Source organism: Podarcis gaigeae (genome assembly GCF_964106915.1).
Source record: "Podarcis gaigeae genome assembly, chromosome: 7".
In the NCBI taxonomy this organism is placed as follows: Eukaryota; Metazoa; Chordata; class Lepidosauria; order Squamata; family Lacertidae; genus Podarcis; species Podarcis gaigeae.
The window spans coordinates 41,292,901-41,308,658 of NC_139683.1; the positions used below are offsets into that span (position 1 = coordinate 41,292,901).

The 15,758-nt window shown below is 41.5% G+C and overlaps 1 protein-coding gene and 1 pseudogene across 4 annotated transcripts in view; both read right to left on the reverse strand.

The window, feature by feature from the left end:
* The window catches only part of MAPRE2 (microtubule associated protein RP/EB family member 2), a 90,320-nt gene that overhangs the window by 31,044 nt on the left and 43,518 nt on the right, over positions 1-15,758 (reverse strand). The gene's annotated exons all lie outside the window — the stretch shown is intronic.
* Positions 828-1,321, reverse strand: LOC310849065 (MICOS complex subunit Mic10 pseudogene; annotated as a pseudogene). The gene has a single exon. The product of its transcript is annotated as an MICOS complex subunit Mic10 pseudogene (transcript).

A 15,758-nucleotide genomic window follows, 5' to 3' on the forward strand; every position in this document is an offset into this window, starting at 1 on the left:
GTGATTTTGCCTATGGGGCAAGGCCCCGTGAAGCGGAGTTAGTAGCCTGAATAAAGAGAATGAAAACATTAAATATATGGGTATGGATAATGTAAGCTGTTAAAGCAGCTTTTGCAAAAGCATGTGCACATGTATGCGGGCACCCCACCCCCCAGACAAGGTTTACTGGAAGAAATGGTCAGGTTTTTAAAAAAATTAATGCTGCTTACAATTAAGCAACATATTCATATTCTGACACCACCACTATGCTCCATTAATGAGCTTGAGCTAAACTGGCTCAAGGCTAATATCAGATTGCCTGCCTGTCACTCTTCTTTCTTCCTCTAACACTCTTGCCATTTCCTTTTTCAGCTGCTTTGATCTGGGTGGGCTTTTCGGATGGTCTGGGTTAACACCAGGGGAAAAACTGGGTCATCTCAGCTCACTCTGTGTCCCCCCCCCCCCATTCACAGCTCAGCTGAGTCTCACCCTTTTAGCCTGACATATTACAAGCATCATTCATCCTGGAGAGTGGAGGAGAGAATGAGAAAGAATTTACATTTGAATCCCCTGACTGCCCTCAAGATTATTGCCTTCTGTGTTTTACGTTCTGTACATACCAGTCTCTTCAAGTTGTTTTGTGACAAGAGCTAATGGGATTTCTGCAACTGCATAGGGTGACAAGATACAGTCTGCGTAGCTGCCGGTTTCTCACAACTTGTGGGGGTCTTGTAATAAGATATATTTTATTTCCATAGGTTGGCATGACTAAGGCCATGTTCACATGACTGCTGACTCCACACCCAGTGTGCTCCCCAATGTTTTTTTTTTAAGGGGGTAGACTCGTTTTTATTTTACTTTCCAGAACAACACCATTCTCATTTTTGTTTCCAAAAGAGGGATTACAAAAAAAAAAAAAGATATTCGGACCCAGGTGTCGCAGGAAAAAAGAGCAACGGGCCAAGCGCTTCCAAAGGCTGTTGCCTCAAGGCTGGGACTCTTCGACCTTCCCAAGGAATTGCCAAGGTGAAACTGTTCCTCTGACAAAAGAGATGTGTGGGTCGGGCCTGCGTCACTGCTCCTTGACAAACTGCCCATGGAGAAGGTAAGGAGACCAGAAGTTATGCTGGCAGTTTGAATAAGCCATTCCTAAACCAATTCCTGACTCAAGAGTGATGGGCCACATCTTCCTTTTGAAGATGATGACCGAGAAGACAACACCCAACCCAAAGCCAGCACCCAGCTTGACGGTGAAGTCAGCCAAGCACCGGTCCCACTTCCTGCCCAAATCGCACTCTGACGCCATCTTGGCCACCGCCTTCTCTGTGCTCCCCAATGTTAATTTTGGAAGCAGCCTTCACACATTAGCCACTATCCATACTGATCCTGCAGTCTGACAAATACTGCTGTTTGATGCATTTATTTCTCAAACCAGCTTCAATTTGATTAGAATACTGGATGCAGAGCACAGATGACAAGCTTAATGAACAGGAGTTCCCAGAGGTGGAGGGCTCCAGAGGTGGGGGAACCAAAAAGGTCATGCATATCAGGTGAAGACATCCCTGCTCCATCTCTGATATGAACAATGTGGCTTGAAACAAACAGGGGTGGGGGAATGAGCTCACTGTGTTTCAAGCTACTAATGTGAATATACCCTCCTAAGGCTCAGCTGATTGCTGCCATGTTCTCTGGCCTTAATGCCCACTGTCTCAAAGGGAAATAAGGGAGGAGTCAAGACAGAGAGCTATCCTCCGCACTGTGCAACCTGTCAGGCCAGAGGACATGGCTTTACCCAGCTCCTCAGATTCTGAGAATACCCTCCTTTCAATGGTCTCCTCACTACCACCATGCCATAGGAACCGGCACAATTGAGCAATGGTCTTTTAAGAAACTGACTGCTCTCCATAAAGGCAGGGTTAACAGCAGCTCCAGACCAGCAAACCTTCATAAGGCCTAAGCATGTCAATGAGACAACAGTTGTATGAGTTCCAGCCAGCATCTGTCATAGCCCATGATCTTGACAGATCGTGCTCTGCACTGCCTATCATGATCCTACATAGGGAAAGGCCAAGGCAGCCTATCCAACAACAGCCTGCTCCTCCTGTAAGAGCTGCAGCTTCAGCTCAGCCTCCCTTGTAAGACTTGAACCAAGCTAGGGCAGGCTTACCACCCTGCCTTTGAGAACCACGCTGGGACAGGGTATATTATTGGTCAGGGCTTCTTTGATATCTTCACTGTATCTGGGAACCCATAAGAAAATGAGACATAAGGCTGTTATGGGTTTCCAGGTTTTCATGCCACTGGGCATTAGTCACCTCAAATAACTCTGCTGACAGTCCTGTCTGGTTGACTTTGTTGGAGTGTAGTTTTTCTGCACTGGACCGTTTCCTGTCTGAGTTATATTTACATTAAAGAAACATAAAGTAGTGGCCAAAGTTCAAATTTGTTCTTTGTCTCCTATTTCTTTCCTGGGTCCTGGACCAACAGCAAATGAACTGGGTTGGTACAGGGAATCAGGTTCAAACAGGAGACCCAGATTCAAAAGCTAGTTTAGTCATGAAGTTCATGGGTTACCTTTCACAAGTCCAAATCTAAATCTTATTGCTCAGGCTATTTGCACAGACAGGCAATAAAAACAAGATAGGTACACAAAAACAAATTGATCTATACTAAGGTATGATTAAAAGTTATAATAGCCTAGTCTTTTTTGTGGGTGAAAAGTATATGTATGTACATATACTGTATTGCAACTCAACCTAATCCATTGTATGAGAAGTCTAAAATAAGGTTGTAATTTGAGACATATTAGATTTGTTGTTTTTTAAAAAACCATCTAAAAGATTTATATACCATCCCACCAGCAGTTTCCAGGGTGTTTTTCAAAAGCAAGATAAAACAAACATAACAACCAACATATTAAAAGAGGACAAAAGACATTTAAAGGCCTGAGAGAATAAATATACCTTTGCCAGGCACTGAAAGGAGTAAAATGTCGGTGCCAACCAGGCCTTTCTAGGGAGAAATTTGCTCAGTAAGGGCACAACTACTGAGAAGGCCCTCTCTCTAGTTTCCATGCACTTTCTCTCAGAGGGGGAAGGCATGAGGAAGAGACACTCTGAAGCTCAATACATAGGCCACAGGGCACTGGTGGTCAGCATGGTGCCCTCCAGATGTTCTGAACTACTATTCTCTTGACCCTTACCAGAATAGTCAGTGGTCAAGGATGATGAGAGTTGTAGCCCAACAAAATGTGTAGGGCACCTTGTTGGCTAGCCCTGGTAAAAGGGCAGATATTCCTTCTGGTTCTTTGGTCCTAAACCAGGGGTCAGCAACCTTTTTCAGCCATGGGCCGGTCCACCGTCCCTCAGACCATGTGGTGGGCCGGACTATATTTTGGAAAAAAAAATATGAACGAATTCCTAAGCCCCACTAATAACCTGGAGATGCATTTTAAATAAAAGCAAACATTCTACTCATGTAGAAATACCAGGCAGGCTCCACAAATAACCTGGAGATGCATTTTAAATAAAAGGGCACATTCTACTCATGTAAAAACACTCATGCTGGATTGAGAAGGCGATTGGGCTGCATCTGGCCCATGGGCCTTAGGTTGCCTACCCCTGTCCTAAACCATGCAGGGCTTGGAAAGTAAGTACTAACAATTTGAACTGTTATTGAAAACAAAAGTGAAATCCAGTGACGCTAACACCATTGAGATATGTTACCATTGACTAGTTAACAAGCAAAGTAGCTACCATATTTTTCCGTCTATAAGATGCCCCCATGTATAAGACACCCCCTATTTTGGGAGACTCAGATTTAAGAAAATGGAGGGAGACACTATCCATGAATAAGACTCTCCCTAATTTTTGACATTATTTTTTAGGGGGGAAAACCTAGTTTTATAGACAGAAAAATATAGTCTATTTTGCATAACCTGCAGTTTCCAAATAATCCTCAAAGGAAGCCTCAAGTACTATGCATTAACAGTACTCAAACCTGGGTGATATCTAAGCAATTGAAGGGCACTACTTGCCACAGAGGGACGCGGGTGGCGCTGTGGGTTAAACCACAGAGCCTAGGACTTGCTGATCAGAAGGTCGGCGATTTCCCGTGACAGGGTGAGCTCCTGTTGCTCGGTCCCTGCTCCTGCCAACCTAGCAGTCCGAAAGCATGTGAAAGTGCAAGTAGATAAATAGGTACTGCTCCGGCGGGAAGGTAAACGGCATTTCCGTGTGCTGCTCTGGTTCGCCAGAAGCAGCTTTGTCATGCTGGCCACATGACCCGGAAGATGTATGCCGGTTCCCTCGGCCAATAAAGTGAGATGAGAGCCGCAACCCCAGAGTCAGTCACAACTGGACCTAATGGTCAGGGGTCCCTTTACCTTTACCTTACTTGCCACAGAAGCTACCTGAAACAATCCTGGATACACCTAGATGATGAATTTAAGCACACTTATGACACATCCCCTCAATTCTGTGAATTACTTCTCCCAGCAATTTCATGTAAAATGTTAAAAACTATGTGAGACAAGATACGCAATGGGGTCCTGCAGAGTTCCAAGCAGAATGGAGCTAAACAGCAGTCCTTGAGCAACACCTTCTGGAACTACCCCTTCAGGTAAGAATTTGACCCATGATGCCTCCAATCCCCCAATCCAAGAAGTCTACCCAGAAGGATACAGTGGTTGATAGTATAGAACGCTGTGGTTCAAGGAGAATTAGCAGAGTTACACTCCTCCATCAGGGTGACCAAGGCTGTATCCATTGCAAAATCAGGCCTGAAACCAGACACTAATGGGCTCATATAAACAGTTTCACCCACCACTATCGCACAACCTTCATATGCTTGAGTATCTTTGTCCAATAAGGAGATATTAGCAGCCATGTAATAATTGTAACAATCCTTGATATCTAAGGAAGACTTCTTTAGGACTATCAAAATATATAGGCCAATATGACAGATAAACTCTTCTAGAATTTGTTTTTTAGTTTTATAGATACCACACCTTTCCTTCCAATAACAAACCAACAGTTTTACAATGCCTATTAATAATACGTGCACAAAATAAACAGGATATAATATATACCAAAAGATAGATAAGGGACACATTGTAGTATTTTTAAAACTATGATCAAAGTGTAACAGTACTGGGCTCTAGTAGACTACCTCAAGGAGAGTTCTACACCCATAATGTTTCAGTGGTACCTCGGGTTAAGAACTTAATTCATTCTGGAGGTCCGTTCTTAACCTGAAACTGTTCTTAACCTGAGGTACCACTTTAGCTAATGGGGCCTCCTGCTGTTCTCGTCCTGAAGCAACGTTCTTAACCCAAGGTACTATTTCTGGGTTAGCGGAGTCTGTAACTTGAAGCATCTGTAACCTGAAGCGCCTGTAACCCGAGGTACTACTGTACAAGCAACTTGTTCCACATTGTAGCAGATCTTTCCTGCATGGATAGCTCCCAAACCAGGGCTTCCCTCACAGGGGGCTTCATTACTGAAACGTGACCAGAAATATCAGCTTGTGCAAAAAGACTGCCATCAGATTGCCAACTGTTACTGGATAATCGATTACTCCAATATTAAACACTCTGCATTGCATATCTTTGTTTCTTCAACTGTTTCAGATTCAAAGTTCTTACATATAAATTAAGTGGTGCTGCAGACTCTGTGGAATGCCTCCTTAAAGGAAGTCCATCTATCAGATACTCTATACCTTCAGGCAACAAGTAAAATCCTGCCTTTTTCACAGAAGGCTTATCTTGCTACAGATGCTTTCATTTGCTCACTGCATTGTTTTTTGGGGGGCGGGGGGAGTTTCAAAGGCTTTATTCATGCAGGAATTATTTACAGGATAGACAAAGATGAGAGAGAGAGAAAAACAACAACAGACATATTGTCTCAACAAGTTGGGAGAGAATAATAATCAAAATGGCTCAGCTTTTAAGGGTGGAGTTAACTTAGAGAGCCACAAACAAATGCTGGATAGATTGCTGTACATACAGTACTCACTGCATTATTGTCTAGATTTTTGTTCACTGCTGCCACATAATCTTTACTATTTGCTTTTTGTGAAAGATATGTTTGTGCATATCTCTCTCTCTCTCTCTCTGTGTGTGTGTGTCTGTGTTTGTGTGTCTCACCCATGAAAATATTTTGAAAATGTGATCTGAAAGCCACTTAGTATTTTATGACGAAAAGGGGGGAGGGGGACAAAAAATTCAAAATAAAAAGGTGTATCCAAAAGGAGGGTGGGTGATACAGGAGAAGTTACTCTCAATACACAAATGATTGTTTGAAGAAGCTGGATGGAAATGCCACTGCTTTTAGTGAGGGGCTTCACTTTTTTTCTTTTTCAAGAAAAGGAAGCTGCAAAATAGGAAGACAGGTCAGGATGCTGTCTGGTAATAAAAACTGGAATTCTCAGACAACCACGATGAAGGATGAAGCATGATTGTAGATAACATTGGCCAAGGGGGAGAAAGTCCCTGAACCTTTACTCAATGTTTCTCCAGTAGTTTCCTCTCTTCCTAATAAAATGGCATGTTTAGAGGTCACCAGCTCTAGCTAGGGACTTTAAGCTGGAAAATAAACACTCTTGGTTCAACAAACTGGTGAACTGAAGCTTTGTTCCTTCTACTGCCTTTGCAAGCCGAAGATTTTAACATCTATGGACTGTAATAGCAAGATTTCAGAGGAAGAAGTCACCTAAAAGGAGAATACTCACCTGAAATATGATTATAAATTTTCCAGGCTGTATAACCTGCATGCTACCAATCTGCTATCAAGTCAAGTTCCAGGTGCTGGTACAAATATTTATGATCTCATACATTTCAGGACCAGGTTATTTGAATGATCATCTTGTTCCTTATTTACACAGTCAATGGCTGCAATCTGTGAGAGCTTCTACTGAATGTCTCAAAGATCTCAGAAGCAACTAGGAGCAGGGCTTTTAGTGTGGCTCTACCAGTTCTGTGGAATGACATTCCTGTAGAGATATGACACGTGCCAACGATCTATACTTTCCAGAAACAACTGAAGACATTTTTGTTTCAAAAGGCTTTCCCAGCTGGAAAAATAGGTCTTTGCCATGAGTATCTATTTTGTATGGTGCCAGTTTAGCTTTAAATGAATTTACGGTTGTATTGTATTTTAAACTGTTTTTTTTTTATCAACTGTATTGAACAGTGCCTTAAGATGGTTGTATAGACGGTGGTTAATAAATTAACAAAACAGATAATAAAATAAAGTTCTACACAGTCAGAGAGCTAGTATTCGTACAGTTTAAATAAAGGAAAGTTAGAACCGGCAGTATTTTATTTTTTGCTGCTTGTTCACTTTGACAGGTGTCACACAGTATAAAGAAAGGGAGAGCTGGATTAGCAGATCAAAGCTGTTGCTCAGCAAGGGGAAATGAGAGGGGATAGTCTTAGATATCAGTGCTAATGAACAGGTACCCTTCCTTTTAAGGTTCTCTGGCTTAGAATATGTGCTTACACTCTGAACAACTCTATTCATGATGCATTCCCAAAGTTAATAGTTCTTAACTTTAGACAGACTACTAATACATCCAAGGGAATACTTGCAGACAGAAGAAAGAAGCATAGATAGAAGTAGAGAAAGGAAGACATTTCCTGGAAGTGCAAAAGAAAATCAATAAACCTAAGCATTTCGAACTTTATGTTAGTCTATCCATCCTTGGTTCCAACTTTGAACAACTTAGGGATTGCGGGTGCATTTTTAGAACAGAAACCTCAACACCATGCTGTATTCTCAAATTGGTTCCAAAAGTTTATTAGCAACTTTAACAAGTTCAGAGGGACCCAATCATCTTTTCCAAGGCTGCATATTAATGACCACATAATGCAATTAGTTAACCCTTAACTTGAGCAATTTAACTGGTGGCGCTGTGGGTAAAAGCCTCAGCGCCTAGGGCTTGCCGATCGAAAGGTTGGCAGTTCGAATCCCCGTGGCGGGGTGCGCTCCCGTTGCTCGGTCCCAGCGCCTGCCAACCTAGCAGTTCGAAAGCACCCTCGGGTGCAAGTAGATAAATAGGGACCGCTTTCTAGCGGGAAGGTAAATGGCGTTTCCGTGTGCAGCTCTGGCTCGCCAGAGCAGCGATGTCACGCTGGCCACGTGACCCGGAAGTGTCTTCGGACAGCGCTGGCCCCTGGCCTCTTGAGTGAGATGGGCGCACAACCCCAGAGTCTGGCAAGACTGGCCCGTACGGGCAGGGGTACCTTTACCTTTTACATGAGGACAGTAGACAGACTTCCTCCACCCTTTCAGTCTAGTGCAGGAGTGGGGAGCAGAAAAAAAATGATGTTTGCTATGGTTATATGAACCTGCTTAGGATTGGGGCATTAGCCATGTTTAAAAGTTGAAATTGAAAACGATAAAAGCTAAAGTGCTTTTATTGCTTCAAACACCATCAATTGTAAAATCTACTTCTATGCTAATTTTATTTTTGTAGGTTTTGTTTGCCATAATATGCAATTATGAATATTTTGACAAAAGCAAGCTTACAATTGGGCCTTGCAACCTAAATAAGACATTCTTCTAAGCAGCCTGCCACTACTAAAGGATTTCCGATAAATGCTACGTCCTTAATCCTCCTCTCACTGATTAATGTTTACATTTCCTTGTGATGAAGAGAAGTATTTTCAAAAGTGCAGTGGGAAAAAGAAATCCTACTACATCCCGTTCCCACTAAGAATGCTAGACATTACATGCGAGAACATTAAATGGGTCAAGGGCAATCACTCAAAAGCCAAATTTTATTTAGGATTCCACACGCTTTGTGTTCTGATGAATATATTAAACACTGCCCAAAAGTACTCTTATAGATCACCAGACCCATATGTGTCTACTCAAGTCCTAATGAGTTCAATACTGTTTTCTCCAAGGTAAGTGCACACAGAACTGCAACCTTTAGCAAACAAATTGAACTGAAACCATCGCAGTTACTGGAGTAGGCGGACGTAGCATTCAAAGGTGCAGTGAAAATAGTTTAGACACCAGCCACTGAAGTGGACAGAATACAACAGGTAACCTATGGGTCATCACATGTATCAGCAGAGCACACAAAAGCCCGTTCCACCCTCTTTTCCAGACCCTTCTGGGTTGCAGCAATGTGCATGTGTGCAGTTGGCCGCCAATTGGAAGTGTGTAAATCGTTCATTGCCTGTAGTTTGCTTCTGCCAGACTAAAAAGCTGTTCTCAGAAATTTAGAAGTTCTTAATTTTGAGGTCAGTTTTGCATGCCCCTCTTTGATGTATGTATATTCTTATTACTAAGAATGGGTGATAGATCTCCTTCCTAATTATTCATATGATGTCATCAGTTCCATATTCTCTAGAAGAGAATGAGAAAGCTGACAATGGATTGGAAAACCCAACTCTGGAAGAAGAAGAAATAGCAAGGTACAGTATATTTCTCTGTTCTGGATGGTGGTCACACTCAGCCAGAAGGAGCAGATTTGCAGCCTGGAGGTCTGGCAATGATTCTGGCTAGGAAAACCTTTAATCAGCAAAAGCCAATGAGCTGACTGAAACCCTTTATTTGATGAAAGGGACTTGGGCCATATATATATATATATATACAACCCCCATCACTCCTGACCACTGGCTATACTGGCTGGGGCTGATGGGACCTGAAGTCCAACAACATCTGGAAGATCACAGGTTCTCGGTTCTTGGTCTAGAAACTTCCGTTTATGAAACATCCCACTTTCCTATCTCATAATAGAAATGGGCTGTGGAGAAAATATGTTCTTATTCAGTAGTCAACTTTTACAGTGTCAAGAATTGCATTCCAAGCATTTCACAAAAGCCACAATATGTTTTATTCCTATTGACACAATTAAAAGTAATTGTGTGAAAGTCTCATCTCATTTGAATAACCAAATGAAATCACTAGTACATCTGGCATTGCTAAAAATACAGAAATCCCCATTAATACACTTGAAATAATATTAGATAGGAAGGTAGATATGGGGTTCCTATTTGTATTCTGGCTACAGCACTTTAAAAAGTACACTGCTCTTGTGTATCCCAAAATAGTTGCAATCATGAAGACTGGTCATTTTTCAGTATTTTTAAATAAAAACTGGATTTGGCGCCACAAGCCTATACTGTAAGCTGCAAAACAAAGGAAACACAAAGCAGCGGAACTGCCTTGGGACTGAACCAAATGTTCTTCTGTCCAGGGTTTCCAGAATCCTCATCTGCAAATCCCCCTTTCAAAATCCAACCAAATATAACAGTGCAGCAGACTCTTTGACCTCCATATATTCTTATTTTTAAAAGGTTTTCTTATTACATCACCAATGAATTAAACTTATTCAAATATCTGTCAACCAAAGCGGCAGATTAGCTGTGATAGTAAGACCTAATATGTAGCCTTCTATTGCAGTAAAGACTTTTTTATGCAGGAATCTAGGTGATCCAGATTGTTAACACACACTCTGTCTCAGTCTAAAAACAACTGTAGAATCACAGCTGGGATTTAACCCTGGCTGCACAGAAGGTTTGGTATCCATAACAGCTATGCAGACATGCTGAAAACCAATGCCAAATTGTTACATTCGTATCCTGTTCTTCTCTCTAAGGAACTAGCAGAAGCATTTATTTTCACAACAATAGTTAGGTATGGGTAAGCCAAGAGAATGTACTTGCTCAAAAAGCAACAGAGCAATCTTCATAAATAAATGGAAACGTGTATCCGAGTTGCCTTAATCTGACTGTGCCAAACTTACTTGTTAAATAACATTTCTCACCTACATCATAGGATTGAGAACCTATGGTAAACACAGGGGTGATGCAGGCAGACCAGTGCTTGGCTGCACTACATTTTAATGCATATTAAAAAGCAGAGGCATGACCTGACCCCAATTCTGCAACAGCAGCAGTAATATGTGCTCTTGTGGAGAAACGTGTGCCTGTAATTATGCTATATTTCCCATAATAGTAGGCATTATATGGTGTGGGCTTGCTATTCTCAGCTGTGGCCTGTCCTAAGCTGGAATGCAATGTAAAGCTAACTCCCGAGTCCCATAGCAGACGGTGAGTGTGGTGATTGTATAGCACAGCAGCACCCAGGCTGTATCACGCTGTATGATAGATTACCAGTATGTTCCAAGTAGCCACATCTAAATTTCCAATCATTTTACATGAGTCCCAAATCCTCAAGGAAAACTTCCATGCATCTAATGAAGTATTCAGATCTTAACGCTTCAAAACATCCATCAAACTGGGGACTTGAAAACAGTGGTCCCAGAACTGGCCTCAAAGAGAGGTGCTGTCTTGTCTCATTTGTGCAGGGTTCTTCACATTGCTCCCTGCAACTGCAACAGAACTAGGAAGAGTGGGTTTATGCCAAGAACAAATAATGGCTTGGTTTACTGGCCAGTCAAATTTATGGGCTCATTAAGACATCCTTTGTCCACCATCTCTGGTCAAGGTGGAGACTAAGTTGAAGAGTAGTTGCCTCATTAAACGCAATCCATTTTTCAGTTAGCACTTCTATTTTGCAGGACCCACAGGAAGCAGGCAGTTGATTATAAGGAAGGAGCTGTTTCTGAATGCAGGATTAAGACACCAGAAATGTGTTGATGAAAATGTATCGTTCAGTTACTGGCAAATATAAATAGCACTCACAAACCCATTTTGTTAGTACACAGCTTTAGAAAATACATTAACTGGGTGATTGCTATGAAGAATAAGACTGAAATACTTTGCCTTTGCAGACTTCGTTTGTCTATTTCTGCACTTCCTGATGAGTTTTCACCTCATTTTACACCAGTGTTATTTGCTACAATGCCAGTAACAAAGAATGGCAACCAATTCTGGAAAGTTCTGGGCACTTATCTCTATACGTAAGAGCTCTTGGGCTAAATTCAGACAAACCTCAAGCCATAGTTGTGATAAATTAGGGGAAGCTCCATACGCCTGCATGCTCCCTCTTCTCCTTTCTTGTGCAGTGTTCCTGTTAACCATAATTTGCTGTGGTGTCTAAATAGGTGTATGTCACTCCAAAACAAGAGTGTTCCTGATTCTTAGCCATAGATTGCCAGTTCATATAACCATAGCAAACGTGTCACAGACAGGGCATGGAAAAAGAAGCCACACTCAAGAGGGGTGGGGAGAGACCATGCAAGCCCATAACGAGTAGTTAACTCCTGGAGAAGGGATTACCAACCCTTTTGGGCCCAAGAGTACATTTGGAACTGTCAAAGTGCCATGGGTACTATCCTTTCTGGTTGCTTCTCTCCTCAATTCCCCAGCTCAACCGCGTTCCCCAACAGACAGAAAGAGAAAAAGCAGGCACTCATGCACACATTTGCTTTTCCAAGGGGTTTGGGTCAAAGTTAGGCTCTGCAGAATAAAAACAGATCCTCCTGAATTTGCCTGACAGGGTCTACCAATAGCAGCATCAAATAAAAGCTTATTTTGGTAGAGTGCACATTAAAAATCACAGATTTGGTGCTTGCTAGATCCAAGGCATGGATCCTCATGAGTTTGACACAAGATGGCAATACCACCAGGAAATCATGGAACAAATCTGTGTACACAGAGGTGATCTATGATTTGATGGCTGTTCTAGAAGGGATTCCTTCTAGAAATATACAAGGAATAGATAAAATATAGAAGAATCCATGCCTTGGATTCTCAACCAAAACAGTACCAGGTTTCGGATTCTCCCCTTTCAGTCAATGGAGACAGGTGTGTCTGTGTACAAATTCACACTCACATACATCTTTTCCCTCTCTCTGGCACTCCATTTTCTCTTCACCCCTCAACTCCTGTGTCAATCAGATTTCTTCATGATGCCTCCCTACATTGCTATCCTGCCCCACAATCGACCAGATATCTCCCTGTCACCTCAGTCACTACACTGCCTGTTCAGCTGCTGATATGAGTTTTGAGAAACACACAGAGCTGAAAAAAGAAAAGGAAAAGAAAGTCATTCTCTCCCATTTCCTCCTTCAGCTTTCTGTACTTTCCAAAAAGGGGAGGGGCAGATCACCCTTGACACCACATGACAGTGAAGCAGGGAGAGAGGGCTCAGAAGACTCATGGCCACCTGAGGAAGTCTGCAAGGGTGTCACTGTACCCATGGATATAACCTTTGAGGCCACAGATCACCTGGATTGAGCCTTACTAATGTCCTTGCGTGCATACTTTGAAAGGAAAACAACTTCAAAATTAAGCTTCTTATGTTATCTTCTTACTATCAATGTCTACTAGCCGCAATGGCTACGCTCTGTGTCTACTGTTGGATATATGTCTCTGAATACCAGTTTTGGGGAAACTGCAGAATGGGAAAATGTTGCTGCACTCAGGTTCTGCTTGTGGGCTTCCTATGGGCATCCGCTTGACCACTGTGAGGACAGAATGCTGGCCTAGATGGGCTTTTGGCTTGATCCAAAAGGCCTGTTCTAACAAGTTTCTACTTGGCTATCCAAATAACCAAATTCTGTAATTCAAAAAGCATGTGAGCTGCATGACTTTTTTTTATTATTATGCTCCTAGGTACAATGAAGTATCTATTTAGTTGCAAACAGATATACTTTGCTAATGCAGCCAGTTAGTGTGCCCCTTTTTTCAGGAATTATGTGAATTAAAAGACGGGATATTAATTAGACAATTGGAAACATTATCTATCTTGATTTAAATAACTGGCCTTCAGCTACATAATAAAGATTTAGATTTAAATAACTGGCTTTTTTCAGGAGGATGCCATCTTTGCTTGAACCATCTTTAGTTATGTCTTGTTTTCACCAGCTTAATCTGTTGTATCTGAGAGTCTTCATCACTGAACACAGTGGAATTCATTTCTATGTAGGCATGCACAGGGTCTCATTGAAAATATAAGCAAGACTTGCATCATAGTTGCACAGATTTCCTTCTGGAAGTCAGTACAGAAGGAATAATACAGTATAATGCTAGTTGGCATCCTGCTGCATCACAAATTGCTGCTATATTTGTTCACTTTCATATAAAGGCTCCCATCTCAAGTTGATCTTGGCATACTTCAGAGAACCAGACCAACTGAGGTAATGACAATTTCATGGTGGCTGCTAAGAATGCACCCTGTTGAAATTCGAACTGCCTGATCTACCACTTTCAGAACCCAGTCTTCAGATTATTCATGGATTTGGGTTTTGAGAGTTTTTATTTTGTTCAGTTTTTGTCTTAAATATATATATATATATAGAAATACAAGCGCTATGAGTTGCACAACAGAGTCATACAGTTAGTAGGTGTCAGAGTCAAGAACACAGAGTCCATCGTCCAGTTCCAATTAGTGTACTGGAGGCAACGCTCAGCATTAAATCAGCTCCAAAATCCCTTACACAAATATCCAGGAAAGAGGAGGGAAAAGAACAAGCCAAAGCTTTATAAACTGAGTAATGCTGTGATAAAGTAATCCCACACTAGCAAATGATAGGAGGTCAGGGCATGTATTATCAGACTGCTAAAAGACTATCTGCAGTTATCCCCAAAGTCATATGCTACATTCCATCCCACATCGATCATCAAGCCAATTCCACACAATGTAGTTTTCGGAACATCTTGGATTAGGCTTTTATGAACGAAACCCCTATTTTTATCCTGATGAAAAATTCCCATTGTAACTGGCTGAAGCATTCTTTTTTAAAAGAATCTGCATGTATTATTAAGCAATAATTTAAGCAGTCCTATGGGACATGGTATTCTTTTCGCTTAGCAGTTTATAAACATACACAAAGCACTCTTTTCGTTCAAGACATACTGATGTAATTAAAATGAAGTAGTTACCAGTTTTCACATTTTTGTGGGGGGGGGGGAATAGGCCAAATTATGTCCATTTCTCTTAACAGGAAGCTGTTCAGAAGAATTAAGAAATGTGAACAGAGGAAATGAGGGTTTCAGTTTATTATCAGTTAAGGCTTTTTAAAAGCTATTTTTTAAAAAAAATGACAGAACAGTTGGCACCAAATCCCCATTCTATATTTCAATTTTCAAATGGCTCAGCACCTTTTTATTCTCTTACTGAATATACTTAAAAGTATCTGCACAGTCTTAAGAAGCCACTGTGTTTTTGAAGAAGTGTTGGCTAAATGTATGTGTTAAAGGGGGGCAGAGGGGGTGGAGAAGCACTTGGATTCCAAAAATAATTCAGCACCTTAAGTCTTAAAAACATTGTTGTGACCTTACCTACTAAAGTAGGAAAGGAAGGGTCTTTAGTTTTCACCGAGCTGGTGGCAAACAGAGCAAAGCCATTTCTACACAATATTCACAAGCTATCCAATACTCAGCTGAGCAAACACACACACTTTTTGTTCCAATTCTACATTTCACTACGCACTGTAGCTTAGCCAAATATTTTTATAACGGTTTCAGGGACAGTTTCATTTCCTGTAGCTTGCTCAATGGCATGAACTCTTTTTTTTTTAAGCAAGAAAGCAAACAACAACAACACATCACAACACAACCCCAAGCATGATTCTGGGGTGGGGGGAGGGGAAAGGGCAGGAAGGAAATTCACTTAGATATGCCTGGCTGTATCTCTTCTACTATTCTAACCTTTCAGAGTGCACACACTGATAAAAGCCCCTCAAAACTAGTTGCATTATTTGCTATAGTGTTATACTTGCTGAAGCAATCTTAATGAGCTTATCTAGAAGAACATATTGTCAGATATGTTAATGCAAAAAAGAAAAAAAAACCCCACCCTGCTGCCAAAAGGTGCAACATGCCAAGCCATTAATCAAAAATGCTGAGGACTGTGACA